This window comes from Cryptomeria japonica, chromosome 10 (assembly GCF_030272615.1).
Source record: "Cryptomeria japonica chromosome 10, Sugi_1.0, whole genome shotgun sequence".
In the NCBI taxonomy this organism is placed as follows: Eukaryota; Viridiplantae; Streptophyta; class Pinopsida; order Cupressales; family Cupressaceae; genus Cryptomeria; species Cryptomeria japonica.
The window spans coordinates 404,680,601-404,695,105 of NC_081414.1; positions in this window are offsets into that span (position 1 = coordinate 404,680,601).

The following is a 14,505-nucleotide window of genomic DNA, read 5'->3' on the forward strand; positions in this document are numbered from 1 at the left end:
CCTGGACAAGATTGAAGATTTGATGGCTATGATTGATCATGGGAAATGTGATCAAGGAAATTAAGTGGTTAGCTAATTGTTTATAAATAGGGAACTGTTGATAAACAATGCATGCGGGCAAGTGTATGCACAGGGATGCTACATAGTGAATACCGAGCACAGAAGCTTGAAGACCTGTTTGAATAACATAGTATAGAAGCCCAGCAGATGGACAAGATTAGTTCTATGTCTAGATTGTATTGAACAAATAAGAATCTTCTTTAGCATTTTAGATGTGAAGTTGCAGATAGATTTTTATTACTGTTATTTTGTGAAAGTGACAGAAAATCTCTTAACCGAGTGGACTTAACAGTCTTATTTGTAAAACCCTCTAGCAAGGTGACATTCTGATTGAGTGTTTGAAATCCTTTAACAAGGTCACTTCTAACAAGGTGAAGATCCTAACAGATCTGAGGGAAATCCCTTAACCGGGTCACATATAGCAATGTGTTTGTAATCTTTAACAGGATTTGCTTTTAACCGAGCATACTCTAGAAGAGTATATTTCTTAGTGGGTCCGAAATCCCACAGTGGTTTTTCCCTATCTAGGTTTCCACGTTAAATCTGGTGTTATGAGGTTTATGATGTTTATATGCTTTTGAGTTTGCATGTTTAACAGTTTTGGTTATATTACTGAAGTATATGTTACCGAGGTTGAATCTGATGTTTTTATAGAAGAATAAGTTTGTATGATTCTCCCCCCCCCCCCCCCCCCCCTCTCATCTTGTTGGCTATTGGATTTATACTTACATTTAGTATCAGAACTATCACCTAAAACAAATTTAAGGATTTTATCTCAATTTCCAAAGATTTTTTTTTCTACATGGTAATAATCTTCTTCAGATTTAAGCATATCATCAATACTACCAAAGTTTTCACTTTTGTCAACAAGGTCCTCAATATCATCCTCAATTTATTTTTCATATTGATAAATAGTTTGAGGAACATTATGAAAAAGGTTAACCTTGGCATCTAACTTAGCTTGGTTCCTAGTTTTTGGTCCCATGATTAATTTTGAACTCCTCTTTTTAGGTTTTAGTGTAAAAAAATATTATTTCTTGGTTTTAAGGTTAAAAATAGGTTTACACAAAGGGGAAGGATAAAGTAGACACAACCAAAACCTATATTAATTAGGTGGGAGTGTCAATTTTTTGGGCTTACAACTGTAAGTAATTTATGCAGGAGCATCTCCAGTTCATAGCAATCTTGCATCAACAAAAATCATTTTTCCTTTATGTTTTGTTTTTTGTTTGCAGTTTCAGTTTTCCTTTCTGTATGTCCCATTTTTGGCTCACTAAATCCTTTGGAGTTGGATTCTAATTGAATACTTGATCATCTTTCTTTCTTCCATACCGCATCGCATTTGGATCATTTTCCGGCAAGATATCGCTACCGGTTTCCATGACAGTTTCTTATTACCGGTTGCCTGAGACCTATTCTGGTGATCTACCAAAACCTATTCCAAAGATTGTGGAGCCTTGGGCGTTGATTCTGATGTTCCTTGGCATGTGGCCAACCTTTTCCCATGATCTATGTTTCATCCTTTGTATTTTTCGGAGGAATCTCTTGGCAAAGGCCGACCTTGTTTATTTTGCACGTTAGGTCTTGTTCTTTGGGTTTTGATCCCTCTTGGGCCAACTGGATCCTTTGGATCGATATATATATTTTTAATTACACATTAGAATAAGGGAAATCAAAATCAATCAGAGAATCAAGTAGCTAGACTGTGCGTAGAAGATAAATCATAAGATTCAAGGTCTCAGTTGTGACCTATTCTACCAGGCCTGTGAGTTGGTATGTTGTAACCCGATTGTTACCAGTTGGATGTAATCAAATTTCATGAAATAAAATAATATGTTTTGCATTGCCTCCATCATAAATTTGTGTTTCCGTTGTGTTTACTCTTGTTGACCAGTCCGGATTGATCTCTTTGAGGTCCCTCCTCACTGGTGACTACTTCAGTAATCTACCAAGATGTAGGTAGATAAGGAATGCAAAGATCATGCTTCATCTCTACATCCCTTGCAATAAATTTTAAGGGCATTGTCCATAATTAGCTATACCTCTACAAATTGGAAGTACAATGTGTGTGGCTTATTATGGATAAGTTCCTACTGATGCACCATAAAAATCATGATTAATAGTCTTAAGTTAGTCTTACAAGTTCTCTATGGGTATTCTCTATATACCAAAAGGATACATAAAGCATATTTATTTGAATAGGATCCCATCTTCAAACATGAGGTGTATGGATGAAGATGTGTTAGACACGATGGTGATTTTTTTGAGGTACACCTTTTGTTCTCCCCTTATTTTAAGCCCTATTGGAATGTGTGGTTCAAGTTATCCCCTAAGGTGATGAAATCTTTAGGAAAACCCCCTAAAAGAGAAAAAGAGAAAATAGTACTTATTTATGATCCTTGAGATCACCCTAAGGTTCAAGGAGAGCATATGTAAGCACATTGTAAGAAATCCAAGTGTGGAAGGATTCTTTTGATCCTCAAGCTTGTTTCATGATGCTTGAGGAGAGCATACACATAATCAGCCACAAGCACCCAAGAATCTAAACTAAAGAAGATATAGAAATAAAATGTTAATTTTTTCTACTCAAAACGTGTGAAAATAGTTTCAAGTTTTTATCTTTGACAAATGAATTTACACAAGTATTAGAAGTTTGGTTTTTTTGCATCAATATAAGCTTAGTAACAAAACGTGTTCTGAATTGTTAACCCTCTTCCACTAACGCCTTTCCCTTAAGTCCCAAAAATGAGGTGAATGGATGAAGATGTGTTAGACGCAATGATGACTCCTTTGAGGTACACCTTTTTCTCTCCCCTGATTTTAAACCCTATTAGAATGTGTGGTTCAATTCATCCCCTAAGGTTATGAAATCTTTAGGAAAGCCCCCTAAAAGAGAAAAAGAGAAAATAGTACTTATTTATGATCCTTGAGATCACCCTAAGATTCAAGGAGAGCATATGTAAACACATTGTAGGAAATCCAAGTGTGGAAGAATCCTTTTGATCCTCAAGCTTGTTTTGCGATGCTAGAGGAGAACATACACATAACTGACCACAAGCACAAAAAAATCTAAACTGAAGAAGATATAGAAAACAATTGTTAATTTTTTTACTCAAAACGTGTGAAAATAGTTTTATTTTTTTATCTTTGGGAAACAAATTTACGCAAGAACTATTAGTTTCAATGATTTTATTACATCGAAAGAAGGTTAGTAACAAAACATGTTGTCAATTTTAACCCTCTTCCACTTAACCCCTTCCCCTTAGTCCCAAAAAGGAGGTGTGCAGATGAAGATGTGTTGGACATAATGATGATTCCTTTAAGGTACACCTTTTTCTCTTCCCCTATTTTAAACCCTATTGGAATGTGCAGTTCAAGTCATCCCTAAGGTGATGAAATCTTTAGGTGAGCCTAATAAAAGAGAAAAAGAGAAAATAGTACTTATTTATGATCCATGAGATCACCCCAAGGTTTAAGGAGAGCATATGTAAGTACATTGTAGGAAATCCAAGCGTGGAAGGATGCTTTTTATACTCAAGCTTGTTTCACAATGCTAGAGGATAGCATACACATAAATAACCACAAGCACACAATAATATAAACTATAAAGGATATAAAAAACAATGCTAATTTTCTTTACTCAAAACGTGTGAAAATAATTTTGATTTTTTATATCTGACAAAAGAATTTACACAAGTACTAGTAATTTCAATGATTTTCTTGCATTGAAAGAAGGATAGTAACAAAACATATTGTCAAGTTTTAACCCTCTTCCACTTAGCCCCCTCCCCTTAAGTCCCAAAAAGGAGGTGTATGGATGAATATGTATTAGCATGATGATGACTCCTTTGAGGTACACCTTTTGGTCTTCCTCCATTTAAACCCTAATGGAATGTGTGGTTCAAGTAATCCCCTAAGGTTCAAGGAGAGCATATTTAAGACCATTGTAGTAAATCCAAGTGTGGAAGGATGCTTTTGATCCTCAAGCTTGTTTCACAATGCTAGAGGAGAACATACAGATAATTAACCACAAGCACACAAGAATCTAAACTAAAGAAGATATAGAAAAGAAATATTAATTTTTTTACTCAAAACGTGTGAAATAGTTTTAATTATTTATCTTTGACAAACAAATTTACACAAGCATTATTAGTTTCATTGATTTTCTTGCATTGAAAGAAGGTTAGTAATAAAACATATTGTCAAGTTTTAATCCTCTTCCACTTAACCCCCTCCCCTTAAGTCCCAAAATGAAGGTGTATGAATGAAGATTTGTTAGACACGATGATGACTCCTTTGAGGTACACCTTTTGCATTCCACCCATTTTAAACGCATCCTCTAAGGTGATGAAACCTATAGGCAAGCCCCCTAAAAGAAAAAAGAGAAAATAGTACTTATTTATGATCCTTGAGATCACGCTAATGTTCAAGGAGAGCATATGCAAGCACATGTAGGAAATCCAATAGTGGAAGGATGCTTTTGATCCTCGAGATTGTTTCACAATGCTAGAGGAGAGAATATACATAATTAACCACAAGCACACAATAATCGAAACTAAAGAAGATATAGAAAACAAATGTTAATTTTATTTACTCAAAACGTGTGAAAATAGTTTTAATTTTTTAACTTTTGGCAAACAAATTTACACAAGTATTAGTAGTTTCAATTATTTTCTTGCATTGAAAGAAGGTTAGTAACAGAACAAAATCCCTATAAATTTTTTAAAATAATTCTATAGACATAAAAATAGATGTACCAACAAATTCTTTATGATTTTTTATCAATATAAAAATTATCAAAATTTTAGTTTTATGTAAAAAGTTATGTATGACACAAAAAATAAACAAAGACAAAATTAAACTACTATAATTTTTATTTTAGATTGATTTGTAAAAACTACTTAAGCTACAATGAAGAGAGAGGGTGCAACTTTCCAACAACTAAAAAATTGTAAAACATTGACACTCCACACAAAAGTTATGTTAGTTTTTAAAAAATAGCTACTTTATTAATAAAAAATTGCTTGTTGGGGTTGGGGTGGAGCTCTGCTAAGAAGGTGGTAGGATGACGACAAAAGGGCAGCTAGAAACTGGACTTAGGGTTAGCAAAGATCTCAGCATTGATCTTAAAGGTGATGGTGGATGTTTCAAAAGGGGTTGCATATTTATAGTTTTTTGTTTTTATTTTATTATTGTTAACACCAATTTTTGGATATTGTCAGTTGGCAAGTTGGAGTCTACCATCAATAGGGAGCTTTAAGGCCTCAACATGAGGGGCTATAGGTCTTAGCCTTGCTATAAATAGGGTATAGGGCACCTTAGTAGTACCTAGATCAGTAACCTTTTAAAAGGCTTTAAAAAAATTACTTTTATTTATTTTTTTACAGAAAAATAAATTTAAATTGAAAAAAACTTGTTGTACATGCTTGTGAAATGGATATACAACTTCTCTAGGCAAAAAAGTTGCCTCAATTTTTATCAAGCTTTAAATTGATATATTATATATGTATTTTGGATTGTTTGTGCTTTTTGGATCAAACATTATGGTTTGATTTTTGCCAAAATGTCTTCAAATGTGAGTGACTTGCAAAATTTTAATACAAATATTTCATGTAAAATCTATCAAAACAAGTTATGAAGAATCCGTAAAAAATTAAATAAAATAAGGGACAATGTTTGACCAAGCATGTTGGAGATATGTACCCTCAATTCGAAACAAATGAAAGCAAACTAAAGAAAATCTAAGATCCATATTCTAAATTAAAAAATTAAATATTAGGTACAACAAAGATGAATGCAAATACAAAATAAAATTAGTAACTACTACCGAATACAATCGTTAGATGTACTCAACATGCTATTGAATGTTTGATGTAGAGATGCAGGTTGCTCTTCAAATTAGGAACATGTATTTGTAGATTGATCATTCGTGCGTTTCAAAAAATAAAAGATGAGGGTTGATTTATAAATTTATAGATGAGGATTTGATCTCAAACAGATGGTTGGGATTGAATCAGAGGAGTTAGGAATCCTCACAGAGTAAGAATAGCCAAAAAGAGTTATGGAGACCCATTAACGGATTTCAAAATGGATAAAGATGATTATCTTTTTAATTTATCTATTTTGGATAATTAGTTGTCGATGGGTTAAAAATAGAAGAGAACGATGAGGGGGGTACAATAGATTATTAGTGGATAAAACAAAAAAATGAATTCATTTATTTATAGATAGATGGATTTATTTAATTAATTAGTTGTGCAAAGGGAATGAGACTAGGAAATGGTACTGGATATGACATGGCACTAGTAAGTGACATTATGTGATGGTGAAAAACAAATATCTATATTTGATATTGGAGAAAACAACAAAAAATAAGTCTAAGATACAAGGAAATCAAAAACTTCAATTTTTGCTTAATAGACTTCTAAAGGTGTTCAGCAACACCACATTATGTAAAATAAAAGCAAACTAGTTTCTCATATTTATAGGTATAACATTATATACTAGAACACCAAAATGTATTATATCAAAGTGATATATACTTCAATAGTCAATGTATATCAATCACAACTTAACAATCATCCAAAACACTTACAGAATAAATATATGATTTCTTATCATATTTTTTATTGTAACATATTATGATACTCAACTCTTTATCTGTATTGAAGTTCCACTTAATAAATAAATAATTTCTTATCTTATTTAAAATTATTATATGATACTCAACCCTGCCATAGTTTCACTTATTTTTCTCTTCCACTATATAATCTCAAAATGCAAGACTATAATCTATTCATTTTGAAATAAAATTTCCAACGAAGTGTCAATTAGTTTCATCTATAAAATGATATAAACAAGTAGCAAAGTGTTTGCATTTCCAATTCGTTTCCCTTGTCGTGTGGTCATATTGCTGCCCCACGGTCCCATCACTTTCGTGGTCGTTATGCAAAGCAAAGATGCGAACACAAGTAATCTTTGGAAAAGATCTGCACATTGCAAACTCTAATCTTATCTTTTCTTTTCTTTTCATTTAGTTGAGATGCAAAGTGTAATCTTTCTTTTCTTTGCTCTTTAATAATTGAGATGCGAAGTGTTATCTTTAGGCAATCATATTTGTTTTTTTTGGGATGTTGCTGGATTCCACTGAGGGTACCTTCCTGCCAAAGTTATATTAGGGTATTAATATGCTCTGGATTGGAATTTCCCTAAACGGCAAGAAGCAAGCAAGCATTAAAATCAAATTTGCAATGGGAGCTCAACATTATTGAGTTGCAGAGGGGCTTTTTTTTTATCATTCCCGTGCACAGTCTGGGCAATTTAGAGGTTGAGGGGTAAGAGGGGCAAGATGATTCATTGGGTGCCACCAGTGATTGCATTAGTACTCTTCATACTGTTGTCACCTGGGCTTTTGTTTCAGATGCCCAGCAGACGTAGGGCAATTGAATGCGGAAATTTACAGACCAGTATTCCGGCCATTATTGTTCATTCGATTCTATTCTTTCTTGTTTATTTTCTGTCGGTGTTTGTAATCGGACAACAGCTTCTGCACATGTAACTAACTGTACAAGATTGAATTTCTGGGCTCATAAATGGTTTCTTGCCACAACTTGGATGCTCCTTCTGACCTCGGCTATAAGGCCAGAGATATGCATGCCGCTCCTATATCTGCGCCTGCACTGTTGGAATTGGGATAATTTTTAAGGGAACGACATAGATTGCAGGGTTTAAGCTCATGAAATACAGAGGAGATCGGAAAGGCATATATGGGATTCCTGCAATTCTTGTCAACAGAGCAGCCATTATAACAGAGATCATTATGGTGGTGGTGGGGAAAATTTGGAGGAGAATTCAGAGAAGTCAGTGGATAATAGCTGGGAATCAATCAGGAGGTGATGGAATGCAAAGTTAGTTATGGAGGACAAAGATGTAGGGGATGTCAAAAGGCTGACGATGAGCTGAAGGTCATGAGGACAAAATCTCTGATCTGGAGAAGAAAATAGGCAGCATCTCCAAATTCTGCTTCCAGGTTCTCTTTGCTTATAATGAGTACGGCATCCACAAGGAGCTCAATGTCTCTCAAGTTTCAAAAAGTTGGGGGCGATTAGCGTTATAGAGGTTTTTTTTGTTTGTTTGTTTGTTTATTATATCGTTCGGAGCATGGCTCCTTGTTAAACATTTTACGTATTTATAGCTTGGATATTATTAGGTGATCTTTTATTGGATTGTGGTTTTATTATTTGCTTTCAAACTATTATGGATATAATTGTTTTTGTTTTTTTGATTGTGGGTTTGTTGGTTTTTTTGGATGCCTTTAGACTATAGATGTTATAGGGACAGCACCCTCGTTATGCTGCTTTTAATATAAAAAATAAAGACTGTGTCGAGAATGCTTCTGAAGGCGCTTCTTGAATTATCTCATTATGTTTGAGATCACATTCCCATTTGATTGTGATATTAAATCAGGGCACAACTTAATCGACTTGGCCTATTTTATTTTAATGGACTCTTCTTTGTTCTTTTAGCATTGGCTTCAAAGGTTTGTGTTGAACTATTTTTCTTTGTGAAAATTAAAAATAAAAATAAAATGAAGTGTTTATTTATTTCTAGTCAAATTCTTTTATACAATGATGAAAACTTTAAATGTATATAAATTTCCTTTCGTCTACTAGAAAGAAAAATATGACTATTTTTTATAGGAATAAATCTTGTAATTAGTAGAAATAATTGTTTTTTTGTTTTTTTGTCCATTTTTGTTGACGAATGTTTATTAGGAGTTCATAGCTGTAAATAGTTTGTGGTATTTTGGCTATGTTTTTGTTGTAAGAAGGTTTTCTGGTTTCGTCAAACGATTTTAGATTACAATCTTCTTACATTTGGCTAGGCTATTTTTTAGCTTACATGTGTAGAACAAGGTTGAGTACAACATTGTAGTACAATCTCCTTTATGTTAAAGAAACCTTGTCATCTTTTTATCAAGAATGGTTTTGTAATGTTTATGTTTGCATATATATATATATATATATATTTCCATGTAAGTTGGGATGGATCAATAAGCTACTCTTATGTTAAGAGCCCAAAATGTGCATAATATCTACAAGTAAGTAAATAATCTCTTTATGCTTCAAACTTGTCCAATGACATCTATTATATTGAGATACAATTTAAAACTACAATTGGGTTGTGAGTGGGCAACATATTGATTTGCAATAAAGAGCATTATTTGTTTCCAATATTATATTCAAGGTTCATGTGTAATAAAGAAATATTAATTGTGACAAAAAATAACGTATTTTTTACTTACAATATTATTCACGTATATGATCATCTATTTTCACTAATCCAATTAATTATAGGCAATGCATATTTCTATAGTGTTGTAATGACTATTTAATTTATCTATCCAAATAATGTTACATAAATAGCATCTCCTATCAAGATGAGTATTTTTTATTAGTGTAGAGGATAAACACGCATACACATACACTTTTCCATACTCATTTTATGCTAACTTTCATGGATGTCACTATGCATGGACCTAACATTCAGTTGTGCATGTTAAGTTTTAATCTAGTATTATTTTTGGCATGCCATTGTGTTCAAAACATCCATATCCTAGTTTTCAAAGCATTACCCATCATAGATGGGATTATGTACACAAATGGTTCATACGAGCCAATTGCCAATGTATAAACTCGTCTCTTTGATTTTAAGTTAGAATTTAAAGTTATTTCATGTGACACATTATCCTGAATATGATTTATGATTTTTTTTACCAACCTACATGTCAAATATTTCAAATTGTGTCTAGGGGTTGTATTTAAATGAACCACCAGACTTCATTCTAATCATCACATTAGGATATATATAGAATATTACAACAATAAATCAATAATTAAGCCAACAAATTCAAAACATACTAGTCACTCTCGCAGGGTGATCTTGTATCCCCCAGCCTTTTTTTGTGAATATGTACTTTAATATTTTTAATTAATAGAGAAAGCCTATTCATCAAAAACATACTAGTCACTATTGTGTTAATTGCAAGTCCAACTATAATATTCTACTATATCTACATTAGCATCCAACAACTCTATTTAGAAAATTGAATCAATCAAGAGGAGTAGCTGCATGGTAGACCCCAATGACACTTCTAAGTACTGTCAAATGTCTCCTTACAAAATTATGATGTAGGGGGCCATATTCTGCAGGTATAAAAAGTCTACTTCTACTTAGGATGAAAATATATGATTAGGAATAAATTATGTCATCTAGACTAGATTAAGGGTGTGATACTTTCCCAAGCCTACAAATTCTTATGTCACATTCATCACAAGAATCTAATTATGTAGTTTTGTATTTCAATATTTGTCCTTTTTTCGTAGCAATAAAATAGTTAAAGTTCACATTCAACTGATTTTGAGGTAATCCATAATCTTAATGAATTCAATTTTCTTTTATGCCATATTACTTAGTTTATCATTCTTATCTTAATCACGCATCAAGGGTTTCATTGGGATATACAATTTATCAATAATTTTTTCCCAGATATATTTGTTGGGAGTGTTTTGTAGTCCTTACATTTTGGTGAACCTTGATGTTTGAACTCTTCTTGTGTGTTATGTTTTAGTAATTTTTTTAAAAAAAATAATGATATTCCACTGAATGCTTCTTGTGTGCTCTAGGAAGTACCAAATGATTCTAGGATGTGATTCAATGTTAAAATGAATTTTTGTAAATACCAAGACATGAATTACCACACAAGCATGTGCCAAGTCATCTCCCAATGTCTTATGAAAAAGGTTTAAGTTAATGACATTAGATTTTGTGTTAGATGATCTACACTATATGGTATTTCTCCCCCACATCACAAAATTAACTGTAGATAGAAGATTCATAACTTCAATTATTTCTTCATGCCCTTAAATTCCTTTTGAAAATATTCATTCCACTCAAACTTGATAACTTTTTTCAATAGTATTGTGTGGCAATTTCCATATCCTTAATTAGGTGATAAAGTGTTTACAAGCTTGTATTTTCTCTTGAAGACTACAAATTTGTGATATTTCTTTTAATGATGCATGTTAAATAAAACAAACCTTCTTAGCATCTACCTCACTTCCACTCCGAGATATAATGAATCTTAATTATTGACCATGATCAACTCCAAATACATTCTTTAGGATTTAACCTTATTGTGTAGTGCCACTTATTCAAATATTATCCTTATATATCATAAATAATCTTTCACTATTTACATTTGATAAGATACCATCCACATACTCCTCTTATACACTAAGTCTTAGATCATAGAAAAATAATTTTATAGTTGGGTGTATGCACGAAGTTGTGGTACCAAAAAAGTGCCAAACTTCAAAAAACAAAAAAAAACCCATCATAATGTGCGCCTTATAGGCCACGCACATTATGATGTTTTTTTTTTGTTAAACGCAAACCTGCATTTTTGGACGCATTGTTTCTTCCAAAACCCATGTTTTATGCTCTTTGTTTGCCATTTCCTGTGCTCGCCCTTTGTAGAGCCTTGAGTTTGGGCACTAAGTTGTCCATCTCTCATCAAATGCCATCACGAAATCGAAGAGCTCGAAGAGGTGTGTATTTTTGTTTCTTATTGTCATTTTTTTTTAATTTGAAGATTAAACTAGTTTTCTTGATTTAAATTTATTTTCATTGTCAGGAAATGAGATTAGACAAGAAAATGTTGAAAACACTCAATCACCTCCTCATGAAGACCATATTGAAGAAGAAGCACATCAAGAACCTCCTACAATCCCTAGACATCCCATAGGTAAACAAGAAAACCTATTAGGTCAAATACAAAATAGCCAAAAAGAGCTTGAAGGTTTAATCACAAGGCTAAGAGATCCCACTGGAACAAACTCCCATAGGACAAACCTTTCCAATTCTTTGCAATCTATTGTATCTCACATACAATCCGTGAGTGGGAAAATCAATTTTTAGTCCAATAAGAAGGAAGAACAAAAGAAATTTTATGCTAACAAATTATCATATGTGGCAGTGAAGAAAAAGAAAATTAATAAATTTGACTTGTGTACCCTTTTTATGGACCCCGGAACGAACCAACCTGTACACCCTGGATGTAGGAGATTCCCTATTCATTGGTGTCATCATGAAGGGATTAAGAACAATTTTTTGGATAGGTGGTGGATGGTATTTGATCAGCTCCCATGCAATAATCATGAGGTACCCCAATACTTTTTGAGAAAATTGTACTTTGAGTTTGTTTCTAATGAGATCCCAAACTATTTTGATTTTCTAGATTTCCAAGGTAGAGGTGGGGGTTCCTCACATGATAGAGAGGGTGCACCGCGTGACCCAAATCTCCCACCAAGACCCTTGGCAAACCTATGGTGGATCATGTTATTATTCCTTCCATTGTGAAGGAGAGTGTTGAGGTCAAAACTCTAGACTCCATTAGCTCACTCACTCAGACCCTTATACAGTATGTCAGGCCTCTAGTAGAGGGTGATTCAAGTGATGGTGGTGATTTTTCTAGGTATTGAGTTCCAGATCATTTTTGTCGATCTTGTGGTTCTCTTTTCACTTATGATCCTAATAGTACTAAGAATGCACGTGCACAAGCAGAGTTTGCTACACAGGACATTGTCATGACAGAATCCTTGTTGGACGAAACATTTGGCATTGATACCCAGGTGAATTTCAATACAAGTTTATTTCATTATTTTTATTAAATCTTATATGGAAATTTGAGAATATATCTAAATTAGTAAATGATTATGATAAAAAATCAAGGTCAAAGTGTTGACAATACTAGCAACATTCATGCGGCACCCTTTTTCATGACTTCGTCGACTCCACAAGTATACAACGAGTGCTGAAATATAATTATTATATGTGGATAGTTGAACCTTATGTGAATGATTTTCTTATTTTATTCATTTTGGATGTCAAATAGTTTGATGTTGGAGCTTCAACATCAACACCTCGTAGTGTAGCTCATCGACAATCTTTCACCCAAGTAAGCAATTTATCTTTAATGTTGTTATTAAATAATATACATAGTTTTAGTGATTGATCAATATACTTTGTTTAATTTTCAGATGTTGGCATCAGAGACTTCTCCTATTGTTCGCGCGTCAATGGATCACGGTGTTGCTACAGCAGTAGCAAGTTTAACTGCTTTGACAAAAGTATGAGACATATTTGTAAATTTAGTAAATTTAGCATTACATTTGTTATCTTAATAATATGTTATTGAAAATTTTAACAACACTTGTATTTAATTTAATTTATATTGTGATGTCTACAGGAGGGGCTTGTCACTCCAGATCATGAACGTGCACCTATTGTGGATGAACATCGTGATCATTTGTATGCAATAAGTGACTATTATATTATATGTCATTCCAAAATTTAATTTGTATATATGCTAAAGTCATTCTTTTCATTTATCGGGTGGAGTTACAAAAAATTCTGGAGAGAAGGTCGAGTGGGCGTACTCGAAAGACACCTGCATCATATACATCTCCATCCCCTTGACAGACAAAGATATCTCATGATTTGTTTCCTTCCCCTAGAGGGAAATGACTAGAATAGGGTCCTATGTTGCATGCCTATATGTCAATTTTGAACATATGTTTTGTATTGCGAATATGTGACATTATATATCCATACGGCTTTTGGCAAACTCTTATTTGACTTTATTGGATATCATGTTGTATGCCTGTATGGCAATTTTGAACATATGTTTTGTATTACGAATACATGACATTCTATATCCATACGGCTTTTGGCAATCTCCTATTTGACTTTATTGGATATCATGTTGTATGCCTATATGGCTATTTTGAACATATATTTTGTATTATGAATGTGTGACATTCTATGTCCATATGGCTTTTGGAAAGCTCCTATTTGACTTTATTGGATATCATGTTGTATGCATATATGGAAATTTTGAACATATGTTTTGTTTTATGAATACATGACATTCTATTCCCATATGGCTTTTGGCAAGCCTATTTATCTATATTGGATATATTTGATACTTTTATAGGTATACAATGTTGTCTGGATTTATAGCTTTTTGGTTAATGCAAATCATTTATCGTGGTTATCCATAATTGTAGTACAAATGATTAAATGAATAATTGCACAAAATTTATTGTTAATTAAGCTTCGAACTTAAGAGTATTTAGGCCTATTAATCTAATGCATACCCTAATAGAGTGTCATTGCACAACTTTTCTCTCTTTGAGCACTTAAGTGAGATGGCCGATAGGGTGTGGCCCGGATCGATCAGATGAGCTGGAGAACAAAATGAAAGCATGCCTAGCGTAAACTTGGCCACACCAACGCGTACAAGCTGATAGTTTGGTGCCATGACAAGCAAATTGAAAGTTAGGCCATTGTGCAACTTTACATTGAACTCATCTGACACTTTTT